The sequence below is a fragment of the Oryctolagus cuniculus genome, chromosome X (assembly GCF_964237555.1).
Source record: "Oryctolagus cuniculus chromosome X, mOryCun1.1, whole genome shotgun sequence".
Taxonomy (NCBI): Eukaryota; Metazoa; Chordata; class Mammalia; order Lagomorpha; family Leporidae; genus Oryctolagus; species Oryctolagus cuniculus.
Window position 1 is genome coordinate 31386411 of NC_091453.1, and position 6576 is coordinate 31392986.

General features: G+C 39.8%; 1 pseudogene; it reads left to right on the forward strand.

The window, feature by feature from the left end:
• The first annotated feature begins 847 nt into the window (after positions 1–847).
• On the forward strand, positions 848–2434 carry LOC100348346 (mitochondrial fission factor pseudogene; annotated as a pseudogene).
• Positions 2435–6576: the final 4142 nt, after the last annotated feature.

The following is a 6576-nucleotide window of genomic DNA, read 5'->3' on the forward strand; positions in this document are numbered from 1 at the left end:
GATGCCCACATCCCATAGGAGCACAAGTCAAGGCCCAGCTGCTCCACTTCCCATCCAGCTCCATGCTAATGTGCCTGGTAAAGTAGTGAATGATGGCCTCAATACTTGGGCTCCTACAACTCTGAAAGATCTCAGTGGAGTACTTGGTTCCTGGCTTTGATATGGCCCAGCACTAACTGGGTAGCCATTGGAGGGAATGAATCAGCAGATGGAAGCGCTCTCTCTCTCTCTCTCTTTCACTGTATGTGTTTGCATGTGTGTGTGTGTGGGGGGGGTGTATCCCTCTCTGTAGTTCTGCCTTTTAAATAAGTAACTAAATTTTTAAAACACACACACAAGACAGGAAAACAGAAGAGAAGACATCATTAAAAAATAGTTCCAAAACCTTTTCCAAAATTGAAAAACTGGGATGTGCAGTTTGAATGGGCTCATCACAAAGGAAGAGTTTTAAATCACTTGGGACAAACAAAATATCTTTCCAGAAAGTAAAATAACAATAACAATAAAAAATCCAGCTTTCAAATAAAGGATCATAAAACACAGTGGAATATTATTTTTCTACAACAAGGCTCTAAGCTAGAAAACAATGGAATAAGCCCATCAAAACCTGATGGAAAAATAATTTCCAACATAGAAATCTACATTCAATGAAAATATGAATTAAGTATGAGGATAAAATAAGCATACACATGGTCTAAATGTTCTTTTCTCCTGTGTCCATATTCTTGGAAAACTACTGGTGGTTTTGCTTGCTAAATAAATATTAAACCAAGACAGAGGAAAATATAAAGCAATAAGAGACTTGATAGTTAGGAAGAAGAATCCTCCCTGCCCCCAAATACCTAGAATGGTGGTGAAGGAAGTTTCTGGAATGACAATGTTTATCAAGCCCAGGGGACAATTTGCCCAGATGAGCAGATCAGAAATCTTAGCAATTTCTCTGAAAAGAAAAAAAGATGAAATTGGTATACTACCTATTGTATTTAGACTTATTGAGAGCAGGGATGGAGAAGAGTCTGGGGGTGAAGCATTTGTTGGTACATAGAACACTAAGTTTTAACAAGAACATTGTTTATTTCAGGACAAAGAGATTTTCAAGACAAAGAAAGTAGTCATAGTGAAAAAAAAGGGGGGGGGGAGGATGGCCCTTGTTTTGTGGGATTGAAGAGCTGATTCTAAATTTTATATGGAAATGCAAAGTTTCAGATGTAAGCAAATAAGGCTTTCTGAGCCTGCTATGGGCCAATCTGGCAGTTGCTTTGCACCCCTGCACTCAGCCAACAGCATTTGAGAGCACTCGCCCTGGTAGTCCTCACCAGGGACCCTCTACAGGGCCAGAGGAACAAAAGTGGCTCTAAATCCAGCACCTGCCTATTGAAGCGAGTTAAAGAATTTAACAGGAAGCACCAGGCACAGATAGTGCCAAATAGCACACAAAGGTTAATGCAGATTTGGTCAGTGGGGCAGCATTTCTCTGTCTCATTGCTGCTGAAATGGCAGAAATTAGCCCATCCAGCATGAAATGGAATCCATTAAAGGTATTAGCGAATGAGAGTTCTGGAAAAATTAAAGGTAGCACCATCAATTATTGACCCCAAACAAAAATTCCAAAGGGTTCCAAATGCTAATGTGGTGATGCGGGTTCTGGAGCGGACTGCTGTTAGGAAACAATGAAGACATTCTGTTACCAACACCAGCACATCTTGACCTTAGTCAGCTCCCTTCAAACCTCTGGCACCGAAATCACCACTTCATGCCTTTACTTGAAGTGAAAGACCTCTAGATCTTCTGGGTTTAGAAAGACCTTCTTCAGCCCCACGTGATGAAGAAATCCACACAGCTGGCCAACTAAACAGAGCGCCCAGTGACTGGAAATGCCATTCAGCAAATGGACAATCAGTTGGAAATGATTCCACTGTGACACCAACACCGTAATCAGCTCCAGTTTGTCCTCCCAGGATGTTACCTGAAGGTAGAGCTCACGTTTCCTCTGCTCGTGGCATTTTGTCACTTATCCAGTCTTCCACTCACAGGGCTTATGAGCAGATCTTAGATATGCTGGATGAAGATCACAGGCCTACAGCGGTTGGTGGCTCTGCTGCCTCCACTTCTCACGCTCATCGTGACAACATCAGGCAAGTCGTTTCAAGCATAGATACAGGCATTGAAGGGACTTCAGAAGACATCACCGCCGTAGAGGCCGCTATGCTAAGACGTCAGATCATAAAACTCAATAGGCGTCTACACCTTTTAGAAGAAGAGAACAAAGAACGTTCCAGAAGAGAAATGATCCTGTATTCAATTACTGTAGCATTCTGGCTGTTTAGTAGCTGGTTCTGGCTTCGGCGCTAGAGGTAACCTCAGTTCTCAGAAATAATGTCTCAACAGTTAGAAACATAAAGAATTTGCAAGCTTCTTTGTTTCTGTCTTTGTATTGTATGCTGTTTTCTAGTTCACGCCTTGATATTGCATTTCTTCCAGGAAGTAGGAGGGAAGGACCTGTATTTGCAGAAGTAACGGTATATATTCTGTCATTCAGCTGTATGCACTCTTAATCAGGTCTGCAGTAATAGTTGCTTAAAATTTTCCCTTTGCATGGTTTGTAAATAGGTTCTAGTTCATTTTGTTAAAAGGAATTGATTTCTTGCTTCATCAGTTTGCATAGCTAATTCTGTGAATGAGAGAGGGTGCATAGAGAATGGATTTAGAGAAGTATCTGTAAAAGGAAAACAATATTTTGTCTTGTTTTTCAAGCACTATGAGAGTAAATGATTTTGTTAATAGAGGTTTTTGAATTCACATTTCAATGTTATTACTTTAAAGTCATGAACTGATGTCAGATTTAAGAAAATCAAGCCACCTAATATTTCATGATCACCTTCATTAAGTACCTATATAGATTAAAATAAAATAATGACTAATAGTTCAGCAATTTATCTAAAACGTGTACAATATCTATATTCTGATTTCCAGTTTAGCTTTTCAGATGGTTTTCTATAAAGTACATTTTACTAAGTCCATGTGTGAGTAATCTAAAACCTACAGAATAAATAATAAATGTATTACATGAATGTTTAATAATCTGTCAACCAAAAATAAAATAACCAAATAAGTTTTGAAAGACAAGAACGAAGCTAATAAACTTAAACAGCCAGTTTAAAGTCTTATGGTAAAGGCTGCAGCAATCAAGAGTGTGCTACTGGCATGAAGATGGGTTATCAATAGCACAGAATAGAAAGCATAGAGACAGACCCATGCATGTGTGGTTAACTAACTTTTTAAAAAGAGGGCAGGTAATTCAGTAGAGGTGGGATAGTCTTTTCTGGAAATAATGCTCAAAATATTGGGACATCTACATAGAAATAAAAAGAACCTCAATCCTTATTTTACAACATACACAAAAATTAAAAACACAGCATAAAAGCTAAAATTGTGAGTATTCTATAAGGAAACACACAAAATGAGTTCTTCAACAGAATATGAAATGCATGATAATTTTAAAAGAAAATGGATAGATAAAGAACATGTGGTATATATACACAATGGAATACTATTCAGGATTTAAAAAGGGAGACATCCTGTCATTTGCAACAACAGGGATGAACCTAGAAGATATTATGCTGCACGATCTCACTCATATGTGTAATGTACACAAGTTGAAGTCACAGAAACAGAGAGTGGAATAGTGATTACCAGGGACTGAGGGAGGGGGTGGTGTTGATCAAAGGGTAAAAAAAAAAAGTTCAGGTGAACAGGAGGAATACGCCTTAGTGACTGTTGTGCAGAATGGTGACCAAAAGATATAATGCATTGCATATTCCAGAATTGCCAAGAGTAGACTTTAAAGGTTTTCATCACACACAAAAAAGATAAGTATGTAAGGTGGTGGACTTGTTAATTGGCTTAATAATCATTCCACATTGTAAACATATACCAAAACACCACATTGTCTCCTATTTGTCAATTTACAGTAAAACAGAGAAGGGCAGATATTTCAGTGGTTAAGATGCTGATCGGGATGACTACATTCCATGTTGGAGTGCCTGGTTTCAAGTCGCAGCTCTGCTCCTGATTCCAGCTTCCTGCTAATTGCATCCTGGGAGGCAGCAAGTGCTGATCAAGTAGATGGGGGTCCCAGCCACCCACATGGGAGATCTGGATTGGACTTGTGGATCTCAGCTGGGCCTAGCCCAGTCTTGGTTATTGCAGGCATTTGAGGAGTGACCCAATGGACAGGAGATCTCTGTCTACCTGTCTGTCTCTCATTGTCTCTCATTGCTCTGTTTTTCTGTCTTTCAAATAAACAAAATAAATAAATCAAAACCTTACAAGAAGAACATGAAAAAGTAAAATAAATCTAAAAAGCAAAAAAAGTGGATAAAATGGATGTTAAAATTAAAAACTTCTATGCTTTGAGCAATAATGTTAAGAAACAACATTCAAAGGGATCAGTGTTGTGGTTCAGTGGGTAAAGCTGCTGCCTGCAATGCTGGCATCCCATGGACACCAGTTCAAGGGCTGCTCCACTTCCCATCTAGTTCCCTGCTAATGGCCTGAGAAAGCAATGGAATATGGTAGAAAGGCTTGGGCCCCCGCACCCACATGGGAGACCTGGAAGAAGCTCCTGGCTTAGCCTGGTCCTGGCTGACTGTTGCGGCCATCGGGGGTGTGAACCAGCGAATGAAAGATCTGTCTCTGTCTCTCTGTCTCTGTCTCTCTCTCTGACTCTGACCTTCGAATAAATAAATTAATTCTTAAAAAAGAGACATAAAGGAATGCCAACATCTTTAGTCATCAGGGATGCACAAGTTAAAATCACAACAAAATGCTTCTCATACCCGTTAGTGTAGCTAAAACTAAAAACGACTGCCAATATCAAGGACCAGAGAGAATGTAAAGCAAATGGAATGCTCATAAATTGTCGGTGCGAACATAAAGTAGTGCAACAAGTTCAGAAAAACAATTTAGCAGTTTCTTATAAAATTAAAAATACACCTATCTATGACCCATAGGTATTTTTCCAAGAAAAAAGGAAATACATGTTCATACAAAGATTATCCATAAACCTTTATTGCTTTAAGTTTTTTTAATGTGAAAGGCAGACAGAAAGAAAGAGATCTTCAATTCACTGGTTTACTCCCCAAATACCTGCAAAAGCCAGGCCATAGCCAGGAGCATGAAATTCTATGCTAGTCTCTCAGATGGATGGCAGGGCTCAAGTACTGGAGCCATCACCTGGTGCCTCCCAGGGTGCACATTAGCAGGAAGCTGGAATTGGAAACTGAGCTAGGACTTGATGAGGGCATTCCAGTGTCTTAACCACTGAGCCAAACGCCTTCCCCATAAAATCTTATTTTTAGTAATCAGAAACAAGCCAAATACACATTGAAAGAGAAATTAATAAATTATACTACGTCCATACTACTCAGCAATAAGAAAGAACAAACTACTGGATGAATCTCAAAAACATTGTGTAAAGTTAAATAAATCTGACACAAAATGCAAAAAAAAAAAAAGTACATAAAACTCTAGAAAAGGCTAACACAATCTAGTGATAGAAAGCAGATCGGGGTGTAGGCATTGTGATGCAGCAGATTAAGCTGAGGCTTAGAACACCGGAAACTCGCATCTGAGTGTCTGGTTCAAGCCCTGGCTCCTCTGCTTCAAATTCAATATCCTGCTAATGCACACCCTGGGATCCAGCAGATGATGGCTTAAGTGCTTGAGTCTCTGCCACCAATGAGGGGGACTTGAATGGAGTTCCAGGCTCCGAGCTTCAGCCTGGCCAACCTTGGTGGTTGCAGGCTTTTAAGGAGAGAACTGGCAGATGGTGCATCTCTCTCTCTCTCTCTCTCCAAATAAATAATTTTTTTAAAAAAGAAAAGCACAGCACAGTATGTCATGTGTGTATGTGTGTGTGTGTCCTAAAAGAAGTATGAATGAGATTTTAGGGTAATAGAATGCTTTTTTAGAAAGATGATTTATTTATATGAAAGGTAGGGAGAGAGAGAGCGAGCAAGCGAGAGAGCACTCCATTCCACTAGTTCACTCTCCTAATGGCCCCAACAGCCAGAGTTAGGACAGGCCAAAGCCAGGAGCCAGGAACTCCATCTAGGCTTTCCAAGTGGGTGGCAGGGGCCCAAGCACTTGGGCCTTCATCTGCTGCTTCCCAGGTGCCTTTGCAGGAAGCAGAAGCAAGACATGATCACAGGCACTCTGATATGGATGTGGATGTTCCCAGTGGCAGCTTAACATTGCTGCTCAATGCTCATCCCAATAGAATTGTTTTTATCTTGATTGTGATGAGTGTTTATCAAAACTCTTCAAACTACATTCTTAAAATGGGTACCTTTTATACATGTAAATTAAATGTCAATGAAGCTGATCAAGAAAAAAATCAATGTAATCCACCACATTAACTAAGCAAAGGAGACAAAATTCGGATGATCATCTCAGAGATGCATTTGATGAATTTTGCTATCTAGTCAAGATAAAAAATTTTTACAACCTCGGGGGGGGGGGGGCAAACTGCCTTAAGAGGTCTATTATACTAAGAACCTAGCGCAAACATGCTTG